This window comes from Lissotriton helveticus, chromosome 1_1 (genome assembly GCF_964261635.1).
Source record: "Lissotriton helveticus chromosome 1_1, aLisHel1.1, whole genome shotgun sequence".
In the NCBI taxonomy this organism is placed as follows: domain Eukaryota; kingdom Metazoa; phylum Chordata; class Amphibia; order Caudata; family Salamandridae; genus Lissotriton; species Lissotriton helveticus.
In genome coordinates, this window is record NC_136057.1 from 1,077,298,612 (window position 1) to 1,077,324,117 (window position 25,506).

A 25,506-nucleotide genomic window follows, 5' to 3' on the forward strand; every position below is an offset into this window, starting at 1 on the left:
TAAAATAAAATAAATAATATTAATTTTAATTAATTTTAATTAAAAAAAATAATATATACTTAGCAATACTTACGTTGTAATGGTATGCGTTGTAAAGGTACCTGCGATGTAAAAACATGCGTTGTAAATACATGCGTTGTAATGGTTTTTGCGTTGTAAAAAATTTGTTGTAATGGTATGCGTTGTAAAAGTATGCGTTGTACCGTCATACATCCGTTGAAACTAATCATCAGCCTCTGTTCTAGTATACCTCAGTGCCAGTGTAGGCCTGAACTGGATCGAATAGTGAGTCAAAATAAGCTGATCAGGCATGCTTTAACTTTATATGGCGCTCGAGCTCTGCATCTGGCGAGGAATGTATTGGTTCAAAATACCAATTTTGGGTCACACCGATTCTATAATTCAAGTTGTTACAAATATTACTATTGGACTTATAGGAAGATGCATCTGCAGGCTGGACTTTAAATCAAACCTTGGGAGAGCAGAAAAATTGTCAGATACTGGGATGATGGATTTTAGTTAAAAGCTTCAAATGACGCAAAGATTTTAGAGTCTATCTTCTTCCGTCCTCCACTCAAGACCATCTTACAATGGATTGCAGGTCAAGACTAGAACTTTATTTAGAAAACTATATTATATTCATGGAAACGTAATTAATGTCATTTGGGGGCTGGAAAAATAAGCACTAAATACATAGGGGGCCATTAGGATGGCGGGCGGGCCCCTATCGGGAAACGGGACCTCCCGCCTCGAGGGCGGGGGTCCCGAAATGTGCATTAGGATGCGCCCGCCACACAGGCGGGCGCATCCTGTATTTTTGCCATTGCGGCGGGCGGAGCAGTAATCTCCGCCCGCCGCCTTGTGAAACGTGCACGTTGTGCATTTCAAATTGCAACATGACAGGCACCGCGCGGTGCCTGCCATGTTGCACTTTGAAATGCGGGGGGGTACCATAGGTACCCCGCATGTGCACCCCCCACCCCCACGGAGTCCCTGGGGGCCCGCAACGGGCCCCTGCAGGGGGACTCCGCATGCCTTTCCGTGGTGGCATTGCCGCCACGGAAAGGCGTGCCAGAATGCGCATTCTAATATGGCTGGCGGTGTCTAACAGACACCGCCACCATATTAAACATATTCCGCCCCGGCCGCAAGGCCACCGGGGCGGAAAACAGGCGGGCGGTGATTATCACCGCTGCGGTCCCCCCCACCATCCTAATATGGCGGGGGGGAATTTGGCAATGGATGTCGGGCGGATTGCCTCCGCCAGGTCGGCGGTGGCTACCGCCAGCCTGGCGGAGGCAATCCGCCTGACATCATAATGGACCCCATAGTGTTCATGTATTTGCATGTTACACATTAAGACTTTGTCTATGCCCTAATCTAGTGCCCTTGATTGTTACCATTGAACAAAAGGTGATTTGCATGTTTAAACAGTACAATATAAAAAGTGTTCATAATGCAGTGCAATTCTGTTTAAGATTTGTACTATTATCTGTCATTTGTAGTGGCATTACAAAGATTAACTACAGCAATATGAGATTTAATGAATAAGAGTTGGTATTATTGTTTCTAATGGATTGAATATTCGGACATTGGATGACGAACATGCTGAGTCATTGTTTGCTTATGATAATTTAATATTATTCCTTATTTCGAAATAAATGAAAATAAACATCTATTAACTCTGTCAGGCTGACATACATATTCTAAGGCATGGGTGAACATCTGGCTGATGACCTGTGGCAAGTTCATAAAATAGTTTACAGCAGCTAATTTGCAGTCAATAGATTGAGCAAAGCTAAGCACTTGTTTGCAGCAATTGTCGAAGTGCGGTATAAAGTATGATGGCAAATAAAAGAGTCTTTATAATTCTTTTTTTACCTAAGAAAATATGGTGTGTGTGCTTGTGATTAAAATGGTGTCATAATTGGAGCATTAGGGTCGTACGTACAATGTTGGGATCTAGCAATGTCAGGTGTGCTGTTGGTCCACAAGATATTCAAGGGACTGAATGCCTGTCGCAAGAGTTGGTTAAGTCAGTAGTGAAACAGGGCATGATGTGCTTGGTGCAGAGATGAAAAGTTATCAATGAGAAATGATACAAAATTACAAAACGTTACATCACACATTCTCTCTACTAGGAATGTTCATGGCATCTAAGCAGCTCTGATCACAGCTCAGCTGATAGCAGACGAGACACTCTCATAATTATTCCTACTGAAAGAAGATGGAAAATTTAAAAAAGGGTCTAATTTCATGTCATGTGGTGTACATCAATGTATTATTTACTTAACATATTATGTTTTAAAAGAAACTATGTAGGTAATGGTAATTGAAAGTTAAAATGGGACAACGGTAATCTGTTTTGTTTCACTCAGCGTGCAACATTGAAGAGAAAGACTCTGGTGTAGCTTCCTCTTATTGTCTACAAAATGGTTATCCAAGGAAAAGTTCCCTAGTTCCACATTCGAGTAGAGGGCTAAGATACTAGAATAAGTAACATCAGTGAGCTTGGTCAATTTTCACCTCTTGAGATGACAGTTATATTGCTAAACCCTCCTCTGAAGAAACCTCAGGCCCAATCGACCATTTAGTAGACACTTCTTTGGAAAATCCAGTCCATACTATGTAAAAAATGCTGCGCAAACAGATGATGGGTGGAATGCTGAACAAATGAAACATTCACCCCCAGTCAAGAGATCTGTGTTGAATCAATCATTCTTTTGATCACTTGGACATGGACGTGGGTCCTGTGCTCACTACGCTGCCAGATTCAAGCTAGCTTGACTGATGAGGGGTCCCAATGCATTGAACCACATCTCATTATAGGCACCTATAAAAAAGAGAGACTGAACTTATCCACAAAGTGCTTTTTCAAAGTGTGCAACTAGGCATCCTTTTATAACTAACGGTTTGCACAGAGTAACCATTGTAAAGGCTACATTTGAGGCTTTTTTTATGATTGTTTCTAAAGTTACCTTGACATATCACACTCCTTCCCGGTGTCTGACTAGTATTCTTTTTTTGTATTAAATGTTGTTGGTTTGGCTGCTAAGTAGGGATTACATCAACATTTGGGATTGAGAGTGCATCTAACACATCTGAAATACTAAGAGAAAAGTTGAAAGTTGTGGTTAACGTCTATAGGTCCATGAAAAACAGATGTTACTTCTTTATGTGCTGCAAATTCAAATTTGGCTCAAATTAGCCCTTTGCTTTCCAATAGGCAATTGAATTAATAACCCCAAATAGTAAAGCATTCGTGTGACACCACCCTTCTAAAGAAGATACTAAAATCTGAAATAACATCAAGTTACGTTCACCATTTTTAAAACTCCAAGAAAAGGTACAAAGACTCGTAAAAAGAAAATTAGATTTTCGTCTTGCATAATATTGAATCAGGCGCCCTTGCAACCTCGAACTTACAGAAGAGCCTGGTATTCATGACTCTTACACAAACTGCTAAATAAAAAAGCATTTTTATTGCCACTTACAGCAAGAAATGAAATGTATTCTTAATATTTAGTAGTTTCTGCACTCAGGGATAGGGAACAAGATGTAGTAATTGCATCCTGGAAGCTAGCTGTGTCAGACTTGATGCTGTTTGCATACACTATAAATATTCCACCCAGCATACCATATCTGGTGAATATCGATACTTCCTGAAGATTGGCTCGGTATAATTTAACTGGAGCTTTCTTGCAAAAGAGACCGATTTAAATTCTATTGTGCTTGAGCGCTTGTTTTATTGTTAGAAACCAAGATCAGCATTCCAAAGTACCTGTTTTGATAGCCTTTTTATGACCTTCCCTTCTGTAGCAACAACTTTGATTCAGAGACCTATAAATATTATGTTCAATAAAAAAGACTGGTAAACCCTTTTACAACAAATGTGAATCTGAGAAAACAGGAAGCCCATAAACGAAAATCAATCCCTTTCGCTCTAAACTAACTACATCACAACGCTCCTTTTTGAAAACTAATTTTCATTTTCTGCTAACTTACATTTCATTTCCTGTACATGACAGACGTTGCTCTAAAATAGATGTGTTTAATACACCTTTTTCAGTGATGCCACTGTCTTTACCGGTACAACTTCACCTAATTAGACTATTGTACCCTCTAATCCGTGAATAACTTAATTATCATTGGTGTTAGTTAAATGTACTCTCTTCATGCACACTTTTATATGTCAACCCAGCATAGAAGAAAAAAACCTAAGGGCTGCACATCTTTCTCTGTGCAAGCGACTAAACTATGGAATTTGTTACCGTAAAAATTGAGGTCTATTGAGCAAGCGCGATCCGTGCAGGTAACAGCGGTGGGGCGGACTGAAGGGGGATTTCGAGAGACAAAACAGAGGGAAAATTAAATAAATAATACATTTTCTCTCTTCATCCTCCCTCGAAATCCCCCTTTACTTGGCCCACCACCCCACCGCTGTTACCTGCACGGACCGCGGCTGCTACTGAGAACCATCCCTGTTTCAGGAGACTAGTCATAAGCTGGCTCCTTCGTTTCTAATCCCAATTCTCACAACACAACAATAGTATTAACAAGACATCAACAATGCATATGTATTTATGCCTTACATATCTAAATAGGTCAATGTATATAGCCATTGCAATGTGTATATACATATGTATAAATAGATATATAAAAATATTTATAGACACTCACACATATATATGTATGGATATATAACCTACTGGCGGTTGCCAGTAGGTAGTTATAGTTAGGACCTATTATCCGTAGGAAATCCGTAACATTCTATTTGGAATACCTTTGGCGCCGGTTGACGAATCTTCGTGAAATTTTCAAAACTGGTGGAGCGCTCCTTTCCGCTCCAATCCTGTAAAGTCTTGGAGTGATTCGTCAAGCGGGGCCTGAGAAAAAAGGGGAGTCCCAAAACGTGTTTTCCCCATGCAATGTTCCATAGGAACCGCTCATTGCGGCTACAGCCCTAACTGCTGAACGTAATTACACCAAAATTGGCAAAAAGGTAGTCCTTGGTTCAGACTCGTGACTTTTGCTCAAATGGTGTAAATCTGTTCAGTAGTTCCAGAGAAAATCACAATTAAAAGTACATATATATGTATAGCCGCGCAGGAACCGCGCACCCTCCCGATCACGAGCTGCATGCTAATTGACTGTCAACACTCCAAATCAGGAAGTGTTGGCAGCCATCTTGTGCCTCTGTAGAACGAAGACACAAGAAACCTAAATAAAAAACAATCCTCAATCCTCAATCCCTTGGGTCCCTGGGGGCCAACTAGCCCACCAGGTACCTCCAGTAAGCACCACGGAGCTGCGTTGCAGAGTGTTGTAAAAAGAGGTGTGGCCTCTGAACACCTCTGTGTAATACAGCCCCCTGGCGCATACTGGAGGTACCTGGTCGGCTAGTTGGCTCCCACGGACCCAAGGGATTGAGGAGGAATTAATTCTCTAAAATGAAACACGACACAGGGCGTCTTTGCAGACATATCACCTCAGGCCACTCCCCCTTCCATCACCACTGTGCAATCGCGCCCCGTGGCGCGTTTTAAGTTGGGGAATTAATTCTCTTTCAGTACTTAGGGTCCCTGAGGCCGAATAGCCCAACAGGTATCTCCAGTATGCGTGAGGGAGCTGCACTCCAGACAGGTGTTCAGAGGCCACTCCCCTTTTTACACTTCCCTGCAACGCAGCTCTGTGGCACTTATTGGAGGTACCTAGTGGGCTAGTTTGACACTAGGGACCCTCAGGATTCAAGGGGACTTAATCTCTCAACTTAAAGCGCGCCACAGCCTGTGTTTGCACAGTGGTGAAGGGAGGGGATGGTGTAAGAAAGTGGCTCTATATATACTGGGCCGAAGTATAATCAGCTGAACTCCGAATTCCGATTTACTCACCTGTTATCAGGAGAGACCTCAGTGCTGCATCTTTGAGCCCAGTATTGATCCTGAAAAGTAATTCTAACCTTACTTACCAGTAACTTGAATTTCCTTCCATAGGCTAACATTGACTGGTTTCACTTGGAAAGTCTTCTAAGTGTGGAGTTTTGGAACTTTGGAATATTCCTCTAAAATCAGCCGAACTACGAATTTCAATTTACTCACCTGTTATCAGGAGAGAACCCAGTGCTGCATCTTTTAGCCCAGTACTGAGCCTGAAAAGTAATTCTAACCTTACTTACCAGTGACTTGTATTTCCTTCCATAGGAATCCATTGTCTGGTTTTCACCAGAAAAGTTTCTAAGTGTCTATTTTCACAAACTACAAATATTCCTTAAAAATCACCTGTATGACTTAAGCACATTATTTTAACTGTTTACAGGAGATGCACCAGTGCTGGATCTAGGATCCACCACTGAGTAAGAAAAAGTAATGATAACACTACTTACCGACTACGTGAATTTCCTTCCATAGGCTAACAATGACTGGTTTCACTTGGAAATTCTTCTAAGTGTGGAGTTTTGGAACTTTAAAATATTCCTCTAAAATCAGCCGAACTACAAATTTCGATTTACTCACCTGTTATCAAGAGAGACCTCAGTGCTGCATCTTTAAGTACAGTACTGATACTGAAAAGTAATTCTAGCCATACTTTCCAGTAACTTGAATTTCCTTCCATAGGCTAACATTGACTGGTTTCACTTGGAAATTCTTCTAAATGTGGAGTTTTGGAACTTTAAAATATTCCTCTAAAATCAGCCGGACTACGAATTTCGATTTACTCACCTATTATCAAGAGAGACCTCAGTGCTGCATCTTTGAGTACAGTACTGATACTGAAAAGTAATTCTAACCATACTTACCAGTAACTTGAATTTCCTTCCATAGGCTAACATTGACTGGTTTCACTTGGAAATTCTTCTAAATGTGGAGTTTTGGAAGTTTAAAATATTTCTCTAAAATCAGCCAAACTACGAATTTCGATGTACTCACCTGTTATCAGGAGAGACCTCAGTGCTGCATCTTTGAGCCCAGTACTGATCCTGAAAAGTAATTCTAACCGTACATACCAGTAACTTGAATTTTCTTCCATAGGATATCATTGGCTGGTTTCACTTGGAAATTCTTCTAAATGTGGAGTTTTGGAACTTTAAAATATTTTTCTAAAATCAGCCGAACTACAAATTTCGATTTACTCACCTGTTATCAGGAGAGACCTCAGTGCTGCATCTTTGAGCCCAGTACTGATCCTGAAAAGTAATTCAAACCGCAATTACCAGTAACTTAAATTTTCTTCCATAGGATATCATTGCCTGCTTTTTGCTGAAAAAGTTTCTAAGTGTTGATTTTTGAAACTTACCAATATTCCTCTAAAATCAGCCGAACTACGAATTCTGATTTACTCACCTGTTATCAGGATAGACCTCAGGTCTGCATCTTTGAGCCCAGTACTGATGTTGAAAAGTAATTCTAACCATACTTACCAGTAACTTGAATTTCTTTCCATAGGCTATAATTGATTGGTTTCACGTGGAAATTCTTCTAAGTGTGGAGTTTTGGAACTTTAAAATATTCACCTAAAATCATTCGAACAACCAATTCCAATTTACTCACCTGTCATCAGGAGAGAACCCAGTGCTGCATCTTTTAGCCCAGCACTGACGGTGATAAGTAATTCTAACCATACTTACCAGTAACTTGTATATCATTCCATACGAATCCATTGTCTGGTTTTCACCAGACAAGTTTCCAAGTGTCTATTTTCACACACTACAAATATTCCTTAAAAATCGCCTGTATGACTTAACACATTCTTTCAACTGATTACAGGAGATGCACCAGTGCTGGATGCAGGAACCACCACTGAGTAAGAAAAAGTAACAATAACACTACTTACCGGCTAAGTGAATTTCCTCCCATTGGATAACATCGGTGATTCTATGTGAAAAAGTTTCTAGGTGTCAACTTTTAAAATACAATAATATTCCTTAAAAATCAATACTGTAACCAAAACACTTTTACTCAACTGTTTACAGGAGATGTCCCAAGACTGAATCTAGGATCCAGTCCTGTGGATAGAAAAGTAATCCATAAAGTAACTAATTGCTTTAACTAGAAATTCACTTTGAGATCAATTTTGCATAGTGTTTGAAATTGCGTTGCCCATTGCAACACATGTAACTACTGTGCTTAAAAGTCTATTGCCTATTTGCAAAGTATTTAAACTAAAATAATTCATTCTGAGAAAGTATATTTTGTAATGTAATGTATAATGTAAGTATAATGTAATTTAAAAAATAAAATGTCTAAAATTAAATAGTTTAGAAAAATGTAGTAAATCAGTATCAAACAAATAAATATAACAATTAATACATTTAAAAATTGTCATTTACAAACCTTTTCACATTCACTGAAAAAACCATAGGTTTCAGACATGTTATAGTTAAGAATTAGCATTTAAAAAACCTTTGAAATTCACTGAAAAAACCATAGGTTTCAGACATGTTATAATTAGGAATTAGCATTTAAAAAACCTTAGAAATTCACTGAAAAAACAATAGGTTTTAGTGGTGTTATAGTTAGCTGGACATTTCACTCGTACAAAACCATTGAAATTCCTCAGTTATAGTTAGTTGTACTAACTATAACTCGCGCGTCCGCAATCCACTGCTGGTGATGTCACATATTACATCATTCATGACATGGTCAGTAACATCACTGATGACCTCTCTAATGACATCACTGATGACATCATCCAAGTGACAATCTGATACATCTCATTATACACTAGTATAACCTTTCAACTCTCGTTATAAAATATGGAGTACCATATTTTAAACCATTGACACACCAATACAAGTTTCTAAAATCCCACTCAGTGATTCCTACATCTACACACACATCTAAACACTTACCTATAGATTCAGTCATAAATCCTAACAAAGATCAATAGAACATTATCAAATAAACCTATACACCTACATCGACATTACACACCAGCACACATCCTATTCACTTATGCAGTCATCCTACTTACTTATGCAAACAATTGATCATACTTACATTTACTAAGCTACACACTTTTACAAACACCACTTTATTTATTCATATAGATAGTAACTCATACTTAGTGTGTTATAAAATCACTATACCAAGTATACAGTTTTCGATGCAGTCACTCATACAATCACTGAGTCTTATGTATACTTATTTATAAACAACAACTGTCATATAGACTGCCTTTTATATTTCTACTTTGTTGGACATTTATCATTGAGAAATATATTTACTCATCACCACACCCATATAGAGATTCACTCACCCAAACAAGTGTTTCCACATGCAATCTTAACCTCATATACCTACTAAATCAACTATTTACACATCTTTGGATAGTCACACACCTCCCACCCAACCACACACACATTCACTCTCCCATACAAATACTCACTTAACTAATTAATAACTAATATTGACTTTCACATAGCTAGTAACCAACTTATGTAGTAGTTCACACAACAAGAGACACGGTGAAACAGTTATTCACACAGTTTAATCACTATCCCATATATTTAGTGAGACACTTTAAATTAGTCAATTAGACAGTCAATCATAGTGCTACTAAATCCTCCATTCAGACACTTATACATCCACTCATTCTTCAATGCAGATTGCTATATATATAATACTTATTTAAATATCGAACCAAACCACATTCACTGTATGATGTCATCAGTGATGTCATTTGAGATGTCATCAGTGATGTCACTTACCATGTCATGAATGATGTAATATGTGACATCATCAGCAGTGGATTGCGGGTGCGCGAGTTATAGTTAGTACAACTAACTACAACGGATGAATTTCAATGGTTTTGTACGAGTGAAATGTCCAGCTAAATATAACACCCCTAAAACCTCTGGTTTTTTCAGTGAATATGTATATAAATAAATAATATATATATATATATATATATATATATATATATATATATATATATATATATATATATATATATATTTTCACTGAAAAAACCATAGGTTATAGACCATATATAGTTAGGAATTAGCATTTACTAAACCTTATTTTACTCACACAAAACCATTGAAATTCGCATATATAGTTAGTTGCACTAACTATATATTGCGCACCCGCAATCCACTGCTGATCATGTCACATATTACATCATTCATGACATGGTCAGTGACATCATCACTGATGACATCTCAAATGACATCACTGTTGACATCTCAAATGACATCACTGATGACATCACTGATGACATCAGTGATAACATCACTGATGACATCTCAAATGACATCACTGATGACATCTCAAATGACGTCACTGATGACATCACTGATGACATCTCATTTGACATTACTGAGCACATCACTGATGACATCATTCATGTGATAATACGATGAACCTCTTCAGACTCTAATATAACCTTAGATACACTCAGTGTAAACAGACACTCACAGACTGTCACTCATCCATGGAGTTACTCACACACCTAGTCAGTCATGCAAAGAATCAATCACACCTCCATTTCCTCAACTATACAGTTATACACACCTTACTTATTCAAACATATACTAACACATATTTACTCTCTTATACAATCCCTGATACAAGTTCACAATGATCCATACAGCCACTCACACATTCACTGGCTCTTATGCACAGTTATTTATATATGTCAACTCTCACATGTACTGTGTTTTACATATGTACTTACTTTGACATGTAGCACTGAGATTTCCATTCACTCACCAATACACTCATGCACACAGTCAACTGCCCATACAGCTGTTTCCACATGCACTTTTGAACCCGTACATCTAGTGAATCAACTGCTCACACATGTATGCACAGAGTCATACACCTCCCAGCCACCCACACACACACTCAGTCTCCCATACAAATACTTGGGCAACCAATCAACAACCCATATAGTTACTCATATAGCTACTGATCAACACATGCAGCAGTTTACAGAACAACAGACATAATGATGCACAAATTAAGACAGTTTAGTCACTAACCCATGCACTCAGTGAGACACATTTAATCACTCACTCATACAGTCAGTCATGCACCTACTAAATCCTTCATTCAGACACTTATACATCCACTCATTCTTCAATATGTAAGACATATTTTAACTTTACAGAAACATACAGTCACTGGATGTTGTCATCAGTGATGTCATCAGTGATGTCATTTGAGATGTCATCAGTGATGTCACTGACCATGTCATGAATGATGTAATATGTGACATGATCAGCAGTGGATTGCGGGTGCGCGATATATAGTTAGTGCAACTAACTATATATGCGAATTTCAATGGTTTTGTGTGAGTAAAATAAGGTTTTGTAAATGCTAATTCCTAACTATATATGGTCTATAACCTATGGTTTTTTCAGTGAATTTTCAAGGTTTTGTAAATGCTAATTCTTAACTATATATATGGTCTATAACCTATGGTTTTTTCAGTGAATTTCAATGGTTTTTTAATAGCAAATATCAAAAGCTGTAAAATGTATTCTTCTTTTAAAGGAAACATATATTTTATATGTATTTAATATAATTTTTTTATGTATATACATTTTTTGAGGGAACGAATTTATCAACTATCATGCTGAAGAAGAGTGTGGGGAAAAAAAACAAAGAGGAGGACTAAGAGGAAAGAACAATCAGTTCAAAAATACAATTGCTTTAAAGCATGAAGTGCTTTTCCACACATTTACATTTAAATAACCCATATTAGAACATACAAAATATCTACAGAGGAGACGGTGTACATTGAATTTTAGACTCTTCATTGGTACCTACATGTTGGTACTTACATCACCCACACAACACAACAGCTCTATTCAGAGCTACCTACCTCAAAGCACTCTAAAATATTATTTTAATATTTCCCTTGGTTTTCCCCTTGTTACGCTTTCCGGAACGCTACCCGGTGCGCGGACCGGGCGCTAACCGGGCAAATTTTTTTTTTTTACATATATGGGCCTCCTCAGCCACCCTCAGAAAACCTAGGGGGTCAGGATATGTCTCCCGTGCCCCTTATACCCATTCCCAACATTGTTTATCCTCCATCTTGTGACTAAATTCGTCCGAAACACAAGATGGCGGACTCCCGTTACGCTACCGGTGAGCTACCCGGTTCGCGTACCGGGTAGCGCTTCCACCGCGAAAAATCAAAAAAAAGATTATTTTATTTTTTTGCCCCGCGGGGCCCTTTAATAGCCCCCACATCAATCCTAGGGAGTCAGGAGGGGTCTATCTTGCCCCCTTTCATTCATTTCCCCCTTCGTTTATTTCCACCTCTTGTCTCTCGATCCTACCGAGAGACAAGATGGCGGCCGCTCCGGACTGTTTAGAATGTTGACAGTCACCTGAGAGCCAATCCGCTTCTCCTCGCGAAGTTCCGTTACGCGTCTGGTACGCGAACCGGGGCGCTAACCGGGACGCTGTCACAGATATATATATATTTTTGAACGTTAATTTCTCAAAATCCACTGGAGCACATATCTTGAGACCTAGCAAAGGCACATCGGGCAAACAGTCTCTACAATTTTGCCAAGTTTCATAGAAATCCATTCAGCCGTTTGAGCTAAAAGTGAGTCCAACCGCCCTATGGAAAACTCAATGTTAAAAACACGTTTTGGGACCCCCCTTTTTTATCGGCCCCTGCTTAACGAAACCCCCCCAAACTTTCAGGGGACGCTCAGAAACATAATGTGCCATTTTCCTGAACATTTCAGCCAATTCCGTCCATCAACGCCAAAGTTATTCAACATAGAATTTTCAGAAATCCCTATTAAAAAAAATCCTAACTATATATACCTACTGGCGACCGCCAGTAGGTAATATATATATATATATATATATATATATTCACTGAAAAAACCATAGGTTATAGACCATACATAGTTAGGAATTAGCATTTAAAAAACCTTTTTTTTACTCACACAAAACCATTGAAATTCCATATATAGTTAGTTGTACTAACTATATATCACGCACCCGCAATCCACTGCTGATCATGTCACATATTACATCATTCATGACATGGTCAGTGACATCACTGATGACATCACTGATGACATCTCAAATGACATCACTGATGACATCACTGATGACATCTCAAATGACATCACTGATGACATCACTGATGACAACATCCAGTGACTGTATGTTTCTGTAAAGTTAAAATATGTCTTACATATTGAAGAATGAGTGGATTTATAAGTGTCTGGATGAAGGATGTATTAGGTGCATGACTGACTGTATGAGTGACTGATTAAATGTGTCTCACTGAGTGCATGGGTTAGTGACTAAACTGTTTTAATTTGTGCATCATTATGTCTGTTGTTCTGTAAACTGCTGCATGTGTTGATCAGTAGCTATATGAGTAACTATATGTGTTATTGGTTGATTGCCTAAGTATTTGTATGGGGGACTGAGTGTGTGTGTGGGTGGCTGGGAGGTGTATAACTCTGTGCATAGATGTGTGAGCAGTTGATTCACTAGATGTATGGGTTCAAAAGTGCATGTGGAAACAGCTGTATGGGCGGTTGACTGTGTGCATGAGTGTATTGGTGAGTGAATGGATATCTAAGTGCTACATGTCAAAGTAAGTATTTATGTAAAACACAGTACATGTGAGAGTTGACATATATAAATAACTATGCATAAGAGCCAGTGAATGTGTGAGTGGCTGTATGGATCATTGTGAACTTGTATCAGGGATTGTATAAGAGAGTAAATATGTGTTAGTATATGTTTGAATAAGTAAGGTGTGTATAACTGTATAGTTGAGGAAATGGAGGTGAGATTGATTCTTTGCATGACTGACTAGGTGTGTAAGTAACTCCATGGATGAGTGACAGTCTGTGAGTGTCTGTTTACACTGAGTGTATCTAAGTTTTTATTAGAGTCTGAAGAGATTCATCGTATTATCACATGACTAATAACATCAGTGATGTCATCAGTGATGTCTTTTGAGATGTGATCAGTGATGTCATCGATGATGTCATTTGAGATGTCATCAATGATGTCATCAGTGATGTCATCAGTGATATCATCAATGATGTCATTTAAGATGTCATCAGTGATGTCATCAGTGATGTCATTTGAGATGTCATCAGTGATGTCATCAGTGATGTCATTTGAGATGTCATCAGTGATGTCATCAGTGATGTCACTGACCATGTCATGAATGATGTAATATGTGACATGATCAGCAGTGGATTGCGGGTGCGCGATATATAGTTAGTACAACTAACTATATATGGAATTTCAATGGTTTTGTGTGAGTAAAAAAAAGGTTTTTTAAATGCTAATTCCTAACTATATATGGTCTATAACCTATGGTTTTTTCAGTGAATTTTCAAGGTTTTGTAAATGCTAATTCCTAACTATGGGGTCGATTAGGATCGCGGACGGAAACGTGTACCGTCCGCCGCGGAAGGTGGCAAGATACTCCGGACCTGTCCGCGGAAAATCCGCTACAGCAATTAGGATAAAATATGCTAAAAACGCCGATCGCGGCGTACGGAGCACACCAATCCCCGTCCGCGGCGGTCGGAGTACACCTGAGTCCGCGGCAGGCGGACGGAACAGAAAGAACACCGACCGCCGCGTACGCACATGACCGCGAATACATCCACTTCCCCCGCGATACCTGCGCAGTGTCCGTGTCCGCAATTAGGATAACTCCGCAAGTACCTCGGTAGTCACCGCCATCCACGTCCGCAGCGGTACCAATGCACCGAGAATCCGTGCTCCACAGCGGAATGCCAACACAAACAACATCCCTACTGTCAAACCAATGCCATACATTGCGACGGAAGTTATCACCAAACACACGAAAATGAACGACCACCCACCGAAAACATCCAAACCAATCACAACACACAATGATCCACCGCCAAGCACCACACAATGCACACCTGGCAACACACCCACCTAGCACCTGACTGCCAATAACCATTCAGACACGGCCAAGACACACACCATAAAATAACTCCCACCCACTCCACAAATCCTCTGCATCACTGCATAGCTGCTAGCAGGATACACGACTTAACTGACAGCAAAGACATATATCATTCACATAACCCACACCCAAACACACCCACCACACAAAGACCCACCACACCATTCCTACACACCACACACCTGCACCTCCCCATTCACGCAAACCCACACCCCGAGCACCACACACCATGGCACCAAAAAAAAAAAAAATTCACTGACACCGAGTTAAAGGTTATGGTAGATGAGATAATCCGTGTCGAACCCCACTTATTCGGGGCCCTAGTGCAGCAGACCAGCATAGCCAGGAAAAACAGCATGTGGGACCGGATAGTCACCAGGGTGAATGCCTCCGGGAGCGTCCCGAGGACGAAGCAGGATATACAGAGGCGGTGGCATGATCTCAAGACCCGAGTGAAATCCATTCGAGCCAAGAACTATCTCCGGGCAAATCACACAGGCGGTGGAACCCCCCCGGAGCCCTTACCCTACACCGAGTGGGAGGACAAGGTGATGACCATCATCCACCCTGAGATCCTTGATGGACTTGCTGAGGGAGAAGAGGCTGGTAAGCACAAACCAAGCACCACGAGCACAACTACATGGTGTGCCTCACACAACTGTGAAGACACATCTCCCAGACCCCAACCCATGCATGCAGTCCACATACTCACCAACGTCAAAATCACTCCAACAGGCCCCCATGTCCATAGGGATGGCGGTGGTGGTGGTGGGTGGTGGGTGTGAGGGGACGGAACTACAACTCCCAACAGGCCCCCATGTCCATAGGGATGGCGGTGGTGGTGGTGGGTGGGGTGAGTACCAGTGCAGACAGAATCGGCAACAAAATGAAAACAACCTGTCAAGTCCACATTACTCATCCTCACATTATCGTTTTGCAGGTCATCCTAATCTGACAGCTGGAACCAACACCCGCCCTCCAGACTCGCCACACACAGAAGTCTCAGGGGACGATTGGGCAGCCACCTCCGGGGCAGAAGATGATCCCGGCACAAGCAGGCAGCCAGGGCCATCTGGCTCCCAGGTCACACCTGCACCAATGACTACGGCCTCTGCCATTGTCACAACACCAGCCACTGTGACCTGCACAGCCACCACCAGCACCACCTCCACCACCACCACTACTACCACCACTCCTGCCCCTGCCACCCTGCCCAACCCACCGGCCAACGCCGTGCCAGCGCCATCCCAGCCACGCAGGGAGAGTGTGAGGCAAGGCAGAGATGCAAGGCCAGATCCGGCAGGCAGGAGCATAGGCCAAAGACGACATGAGGATACCAACACACACAATGCTGTGCAACAGTCATTGGAAGCACTGGCCAGGGTGGAGGAAAGCTATCAAAGTGGTCAGGCACAGGCAGACCGGGCCCACCAGGACTTTGTTGACAACACTGCTATGTTGGGGGCCATTGAGAGGCGGCTTGGCCAACTAGTGGACATTTTTACCATGAAAACCAACATGCGGATGCCATGTACATCCGCCAACACCACCCTCCCCACAACCCCACAAACAACGCCACCGCCACCGCCACCGCCACCGCCACTGCCACCGCCACCGCCACCTGCGGCGGATGTGGTACCTGATGCGCCAGCGCACCCAGCTGACTCCGTACCGTCACAAAGACGGAGGGGCCGTCTGAGGCTGGAAGTGGGCGAGAGCAGTGTGGAAGCAGCTGGCACACGCTCCAAGAGTAACCGAAAATGACTATAACAGTACCTGAGCATGCCATTCACCCTGCCAACTATCCGGTCCCACCTGCCACAGGCCTGCTGCACTAGGCAGACACCACCCTATGTGGTGTCAGCACGGACATTTCATCTGCCATAACCTTCTACTCTCACTCCCCCACCACTTCACTCATTTGTAAATATGCACCTACACCCATGCACAATTTGTAAATAAATGCCACTTACTCACTCAATCATTTGTTGCCTCCATGTTTATTCACATGAATGCATCAGAAACAGATGTTACTAGGTACAGGTATCCAACTGGTACAGAATCATGGCGCTGCGGGAGTGACCTAGGGAAAATAGAAACCGCAAAGACACGTCAGGAAACATGATCACACTCATCAGAACACACTGCAGTGCAACATTGAACAACCCACACGCATCACAACAGTAATGGATGAGACGACACACATCATGGAGACGTGCATTGACCAAAAATTAACACACACACACATGCATGCATCACATTGCAGAACACAGAGATGAAGCACACCACAATGCCACAACACCAGCACACATTTACAGGGCATACCCAAGCAGCACAAGAGGAGCACACTCACAATCAAGGGAAGTAGCGATCAATGATCTGGCGCCTCTGGTCCACACCTACCTCCTCACCACTATCCTCATCAGTTGACATGGGTGGGTCGGGAGGGCGAGGAACTTGCAGTTCATCAGGGTCCAAGAGCAGTTCAATGTTATTGCGCACAGCCAGGTTGTGGAGCATGCAGCACGCTATCACGATCTTGCATACTTTGCCTGGTGAGTAAGGCAGGGCCCCTCCAGTCTTATCCAGGCACCGAAACCTAGACTTGAGCAGGCCAAATGTTCGTTCTACCACTCGACGTGTCCTACCATGGGCATCATTGTATCTCATTTCTTCAGCTGTAGTGGGATTGCGTATGGGACTGAGCAGCCAAGGCCTGTTTGGGTAAGCCGAGTCGCCTGTGTTGGTGGAAGAGAGAGAGAGAAACATCACAACCTGCATTGTGGGGCACACCATGCCACACAGATATCACTCCTGTCACCACAGCATACTCACCAACAAGCCACGCTTGTGCCGGACGCGATTAGCCATCAGTTGGGGGACAATGCTGCCCCGCATGATGTGGGCGTCATGTGCAGAGCCAGGGAATCTTGGACACACATGTGAGATGATGTTGTCGGCCTGGCACACCACCTGCACGTTGAGGGAATGGAAGTGTTTCCGATTCCTATACACCTGCTCACGTGCCCGTGGTGCAATGATAGCGATATGCGTGCCATCAATGGAACCCACAACGTGTGGTATACGACCCAGTGCATAGAAGTCAGCTTTGACCGCTGCCAACTCCGCCGCCTGAGGGAAATGTATATAGTCATGCTTGTACAGCATCATGGCTGTCAGTACATCCCGGAGTACCGTGCTGAACATGGCCTGTGACATTCCCCCGGCATGTCCAACTGTGTACTGGAATGTGCCTGTTGCAAAGAAATGGAGTGCCGACATCCCCTTTTGCGTGGGTGTCATGGAACCTGGATAGGTTCTTCGCGGCAGCAGGTGAGGAGACAATAGGGTCACAAGGTCCAACAATCGACGGCGATCCAGCCTGAATTTCCGGATCACCTCCTCGTCCACCATATCCTCCAGCACAGTGTATGGGCGATGGACATTTGGAGCCCTCCTGTGTGGGAGTAGATGGAATGGAAGTCAATTCACATACAACGCATGTGTGTGCAACTCACTCACATGTCAACGCCCTCTACCAACATGTAGTATCCAGTGTATGATTATCATATGTGTGACTTCTCTGATTGTCAGGACAACATGGATTGACGTAGCAACAATGTGCATTCTCTAGCAACATGATGTTTAGCAACATGTGCAATGCACAGTGTGTGGAAAAATACAACTGGGGGGCACTACCAACCAGAATATAAGATCCTTAAGTATTTGCCCGGCGGTGTCGCCTCTTGAACCCACAAAGAAGTTAAACTATTGAAGAGGCAGGCGCTGGAGACTGGAAGACAGGAAACAAGGTTTTTATTTTCTCCGGAGGAGAACACAACGAAACGGACAGAAGGTATCGTTCTGAGGTGCTCTAACTGCATCCCCGAGGCCTGGCCTCTTATACACAGGTTTATCTCTTTATTACATGTAACACATTCTCGTTGATACTTTGATGTACGGAAAGACATCCTCAGAATCCTCCCTTCCCAGCCCGTTCCCACGCAAGGTTACAGTGGAAGTCCCCGCCCCGTTCACAACAGGTGATGATCATCGCACAGCTGGGTATTCCGCCGATTCACGGAGTGGGCGGGTTTCGATCGGATCTCGTGGGATGGGGGGCTTTGATCATCTCGGGGGTCCTTTGAGGAGGGAAGCTTTCTATTGTATGGGGAGGGGCAAGGGGTTGGTATCGGCAGAGCTAGGTGTCGGCCTGGGAACGGGGAAGACAATCGGGCACACGGGGAAAAGGGGTTTTCGTCAAAGGGCCGGAGATCATGAAAGGGAGGCAGGGAGGTGTCGCATTGGGAACAGGATGAGGGCCTGGGGGAGAGCAGCGCCGAAGAGGGGTTTATGACTCAAGGCAGGTGCAAGCAGGGGGTTGCCAGTGAAGCTAGGAGGGAGAGAGAGGCGCGCTGGCTCTCGGCGAGAGTAGGGAAGCCATGGTGTTCAAAATGGCGGCTGTTTTACGCGCACAAAAGGTTTAAGGAGAGCAAGAGGGCGCCGATAATGTTGACGGTTTTCAGCCTAACTTTCAACAGTCCTCCCTTTTCAACATATCTAGCCAACTTGCTTACTCAATGTCAATTTTCATCAAATTCCTAACTTCGGTATCATACAATGCTCTCATATGTTCGCTTCCAATGTCCACAGTTTTGGGAAAAATACAACTCGCACATAAAGAACACATAGGTGGCAAACATTGAATTCCTAAGCATAGGCCACATATTACAACTACAGGAATCAGGATAATGGTGAGCAGTCTCCAGCCCCAGCTTTTGACGGTGTCCCAGAACCAACCACCAAGCGACCATTCTTCTTGCTCTTGGTGAACTTCTGAAGAGAGTCTGTGAAGATGTTCGATGGCTTTGTACACTGAGGGTGAGTTGTCCGGTATGTATGTACAACAGCTGGCCCCAATAATGCGGCATGCTCCTCCACGGTCCGCCAGAACCACATCTAGAACGAGGCGGTTCTGAAGAGCCACCAAACGGACCGCTTGGAGCTCGGCAGTGTTGTTGGCAAAGATGCCCGCTGTGATGTTCATGGTTGTCTCGACTGCCTGAGTCAAATGTCGGATGGCACGGCTGTTTGCCATCGGGCCCCAGAGGGGGACGAGTCCTTTCATAGCATCGAGGAACTGTGCCCCTGTTGAGTCGGCTTGCTCAACGTCTTTGGCTCGTTTTTGTCTGTGGTGATTCGCTGGGGCCACATAAGTTGGAGGAAGGACGAAGGAGATGTAGCAAGTGCCCCCCCAGCCTTTGGGGAGCCAGGTGTAGGCCTTCGTGCCACAGATGAAATACATGTTTGGGGATGACACAAAGGAAGGTGGATCCGTGGAGTCCAAAGTTCTGGTAAAGCGGCAAGCGCTGCGACCCACCAGCTGTGTCCCAAGTCCTTCTACACACATGTGGCCTGTGACGTTGATGACCGTCAGGGCCACAGTCAGAGTGGCAGCCGTTCGTTTCCGCAGATAGGAGAAGGTGGGTCTGGTTGGATTGTTGAACACCTGCATTTCGATTCGTTCTTTGGCCGGGATGTCCATTTGGATCGAGTCGCTGGGGGTCAGCGGGCAGAAGTGTGTCTTTGTCTTGTTTCGCCCGGCCCCATGAGAAGAATGTGCTGCAGTTCTGCTGGAGGTGGCATTGTCCGTATAGCTCTCTTGCAAGAGGATCAGCCAGGCAAGGCAGGAGCCGTGGACGGAGAAGGGTGAAGGGATGAATGGTATTGAATGTCCAGTGGCATGGGGTAGCAACCCACAGATCCAGCAGTTGGTGGCGTTGGTGGCAAGATTGTGCTGGTGAAGTAGTTGCACGAAAGAGTTGTTCCAAAACTCCTTTCGCCTCTCTCTTAGTTGAGGAGAGAGCGAAATTAGATAATGTTCCTTCATGGTGGTAGGCTGAGCAGTGGTTAGGAATGTTTCGTGAGCAGGTGCGTGTTCTTCCATAATCCAGAGCGTAGTCATGAGGAGAAAACAGAGGAGGATTACGATGAAGAGTGCAATTGTCTTTGAGCTATGGAGTCTGTCTATTCTCGGATTTCTGTAGTGGGCATTTCCTGTTGTTCCAGTCGGCTTCTTATTTGGCGCTTCCATCATCTTCTTATCTGGCGCTTCCATCATCTTCGTCTTCAAGGTGCTCGGTAGTGGGCAGGACCACAGACTTAGTTTTAGCTTCTCTCCAGGTAACCCTTGGTAGTTTGGGTCACCGTTCTGAGATTCTTTAACCTAGTCCGTGGCCTACTTAGCCGAAGCTCCCTCCTTTCGACGCAGGAAATACCCTTCTCGAGATGGCACAGTGGGGTCAGGATGTTTTGAAAGTTCAAGTGTCTCAGTATCAGGGTAGCAGTTCAACGATGGTCGGTCCTGGTTCAGGAGCTCTTCTTGGGTGTTGACGGTGTCTGTCGTGGCCAGGGCTGGAGAGACCTTTTTGCAGTGATGAGCGTGCAGCCAGTGTTTCTTCCCCTCCACTCGAAGTGCGGTCCGAGTGGTGATCAGCACTTGCCAGGGGCCCGTCCACCGGGGTTCCAAACTCTTTGATCGCTGAAAATTTCGGATCAGCACGAAGTCCCCCGGCTGGATGGCGTGGCCCGGACCCCTGGAAGCATCGGGGATGGCCTGCTGCACCTGCTGATGAAGGACAGACAAAGTTTCAGTCAATTTGTACAGATAATCAGACATTAGGACATCCGGAACGTCATGAATGGAAGTTGGTTTCGGGGCAGACCAGACGCTCATGGGTCGGCCGAAGACAACTTCATAAGGGGTTAAGTGATGTCGGGTGGGAGTGGAGCGCATCGATAGCAATGCCAGTGGGAGGGCGTCTGGCCATTTCAGGCCCGTCGTAGCCACTATTTTGGCCAGTTTAAGCTTTAGTGTGGCATTGTGTCGTTCGACAAGCCCAGCAGATTGGGGGTGGAAGACTGCGTGGAATTTCTGTTTAATACCCAGCCCATTTAGGATGAGCTGGATAACGTTGGCTACAAAGTGGGGGCCATTATCACTCCATAAAACGCGACAGAGGCCATAACGGGGGAAAAACTCCTTTAACAGGACCTTTGCAGTGGCCATAGCGGTGTTGTCACGGGTTGGATATGCTTCCACCTATTTGCTAAATGCGCACACCACGACGAGTACATATTTCAGGCCTTGGCATCTGTCTAGCTGGATGTAGTCCATCTGCAGGACTTCAAATGGGTGGTTTGGGACCCCAAATCCCCCCCGGGGTACTACAGTTCCCTTCCCGGGGTTGTGTTGTAGGCATATTAAGCATTGTTGGACCAGGCGTTTGGCGGAATCTGGGATCTTGTCGTTGTGCCAAACCCTGGAGACAAGTTCGATCATGGGGGCTGATCCTATGTGGGCAGGGGAGTGTGCCATGGTTAATATGGGAATCAAGTATGAATCAGGTAGCAACCATCTGTTCGTGTCTTTTGTCCGCCAGCAGCCTTCATCGTCTTTCAATCCCACCCGTGCCCATTCAGTCAATTCGTGTTGTGTGCTAGCCGTTTGTATGTCTCTAATTGTGTCCTTGGCGTCAGTCCAGTTTTCTGCTTGTGACCTGGTCACGTACATATGTGTTGTCGTTCTATTTTCAGCTGTCGTTCGGGCGGTGATGTCGGCTAGTGCATTTCCCTGTCCAATAATGTCTGTCACCTTCTTGTGTGCCTGGCATTTGATAACGGCAAGTTTGTTGGGGAGGAGGACAGCTTCGATTAAGGCGGAGACTAAATCCCCGTGCAAAATGGGTGTGCCGTGTGAGGTCAAGTATCCTCTCTCCCTCCAGAGGAGCCCAAAATGGTGAACCACCCCGAAGGCATACTGGCTGTCGGTGTAAATGTTCGCCGTGGTTCCTGTTGCCAGGATGCAGGCTCTCGTCAAAGCAATCAGTTCCGCTGCCTGGGCAGATCGCTGGGTGATGCGGGCTGTTTCTACTACAGTTCGAGCCGTGGTGACTGCATAGGCAGCGGAAGTGGTACCATCGGAGAGTTTGATGCAAGAACCGTCCACCCACAACTCCCCGTCGGGGTCAGGGAAAGCTGTGTCTCTGAGATCGACCCTACTCCTGGTCTGTTCGTCCGTAAGAGTCACGCAGTCATGTACGGGGTGCACATTGGGATCGTTCTCTGGCAAGGGTAACAGAGTTGCTGGGTTCAGTGTGGTGCATCTTTTCAGGGTGATATGGGGGGCAAGCAAGGTCAATTCGTATCCAGTCAGTCGTGCACTCGTCAGGTGTTGCGTCTTGGTTTGGTTCAGGAGGGTGTCGACTGCATGGGGTACCAGTACCGTGAGGGAATTCGAGAGTACAATCCCCTCGCTCTGTCGGATAGAGACTGCAGCAGCAGCTACAGCTCGAAGGCAGGCAGGCAAGGCTCTGGCGACAGGGTCAAGAGTGGCAGAGAAGTAAGCGCACGGTCGTTGTTTAGGACCGATGGCCTGGGTCAAGACAGATAAAGCGCACCCCTCCCTTTCGTGAGTGAAAAGGGAGAAGGGCTTTCTGTAATCAGGGGTACCCAGGACAGGGGCTGAGCAAAGGGCATCTCGTAGTTCCGTGAAGGAAGTTTGACACTCAGGAGTCCAAGGGAGTGGGAAAGGGACGTCTTTGTTTAGGAGAGAGAGCAGTGGTTTTACAACGAGGCTGAAGTTTGGCAACCATTGTCGGCAGAAGGAGGTGAGGCCTAATAGGGAGCGAACCTGCTTCTGGGTTTTAGGGACAGGGGTGTCTAGAATGGTCTGGATTCGATCAGGGGTGAGTTTCCTTCCATCTTTGGACAGAAGGTGGCCCAGGTAAGTGACCTGGGGTAGGCAGAATTGCAACTTCTTCTTGGAGACCTTGTGGCCATTTTCCGCAAGGAAGTGCAAGAGTTGAATGGTGGCGGTAACCGCTAGAGGGGTGGTGTCGGCTGCCAAAAGGATGTCATCGACATATTGTACCAACACCACCCCGTCGGGTAACCGGACTTGGTCTAGTTGCCTTTTGAGGGCCTGGCTGTAGATGCTAGGGCTCTCCGTGTAGCCTTGAGGGGCTCGGCAAAACCTATATGAGCGGGATTTTAGGGTAAAGCCGAAGAGATATCGGCTGTCTGGGTGGATGGGGATGGAGAAGAATGCGTTCTTGAGGTCGATGACGGAAAAGGTGGTGGCAGTGGATGGAATCAAGGTCAGGATGGTGGTGATGTCTGAGACCACAGGGTACTGGGGTACCACCACTTTGTTGATCTCTCGGAGGTCGATGATGAAACGGTATGCTTTCTCATCTCCCTCTCCCTGCTTCTTGATAATGGGCAAGATAGGGCTGTTGCAAACGTTGCTAACCACTTCCTCTACCACTCCTGCGTCTATCAGTGACTGGATAATCATTACCAATGCCTTCTCGCCCTCTGGCGATATCCGATATTGTGGGAGTTTTGGGAGTGTTGCGTCTGGTCGGACAGTAATGTGCACTGGGTCAATTAACATACGCCCTACGTCCGAATCCGCTTTGGCCCACAGATACGGAGGTAGAGTGTCAAGCAGGGACGCGTCGACGTCGGTGATGGAAAACATGTGTCGGGGGGAACAATGTCTAAGCAGAACGGGGTTGTCGTAAAGAAACACTCGAACTCCATCTTGAGAACACCTAATCGTCGCTCGGAAGTGTTTCAGTAAGTCAAGTCCCATAATGGCGTCAGGGCTATTGGAGGAAAGCAAGAACGTGGTGTCGGTGGTGTTGTTTTCTACGTCAAAGAGAATCGGGGCAGACAAAGGGTTGGTGGAGGGCGTTCCATCGAAACCTGTCGATGTTATGAGTGAGCCAGACAAGGGTGCCCTTGGAATCAGTCGTTTAGATAACGCACTACGTGTTGCGCCAGTGTCTACCAGAAATGGAGACTTGGTACCCAGGACCTTAGCAGTGACATAAGGGCCCTGCTGGTCAACATAGAGCTCGACTGGATCCCTCCCTCGCCCTTGGCTGTCCTATGCAAAGGTGTGAGTGTCGTCATAGTCAGATTGTTGATATTGGTTCTGTCTGGGTCGATCGAACGTATTTGGTCTGCTTGATCTGTCATTAGTCGCGTCATTTGGGGGCCCTCGTTGTGGTCCCTTAGGTCTCGGTCCGTTTGCTACATCCCTGGGGTCTCTGTTCCTGATCATTTCCAGGAGAACTGGGCACTGGGATTTCCAATGGCCAGTCCCTTTGCAGAAAGCGCACTGGTCATCTCTAAGGTCTGTGCGTCCACTGTAGGGAGTCAGAGTGCGGTCCTGGGGAAATGCAGTCTTAGGGACGTTTGTCTGGTAGTTTCCCCGGTATTGGTCTCGTCCTATAGTCACCCCTTGCAGTTTGGCAATCATCACCCTCTCTTTTAAGTCTTTCTTCTTTTTCTCTGTCGCCCTATCGTTTTCATTTTTCTGATGCTCATAATATTGGGCCATTTGGAGAATCGCTGTAGGTTTGGAGGCTGCCCAACTACTCTCGCTGGCCTGTAGTTTCTGGGAGATGTCCAATGATAGGCCCTTAACATAATTCTGGACAAACAGATGGTGTCCGGTTGCAGTGGTCATGTCCTGGCCGCTGTAATCGG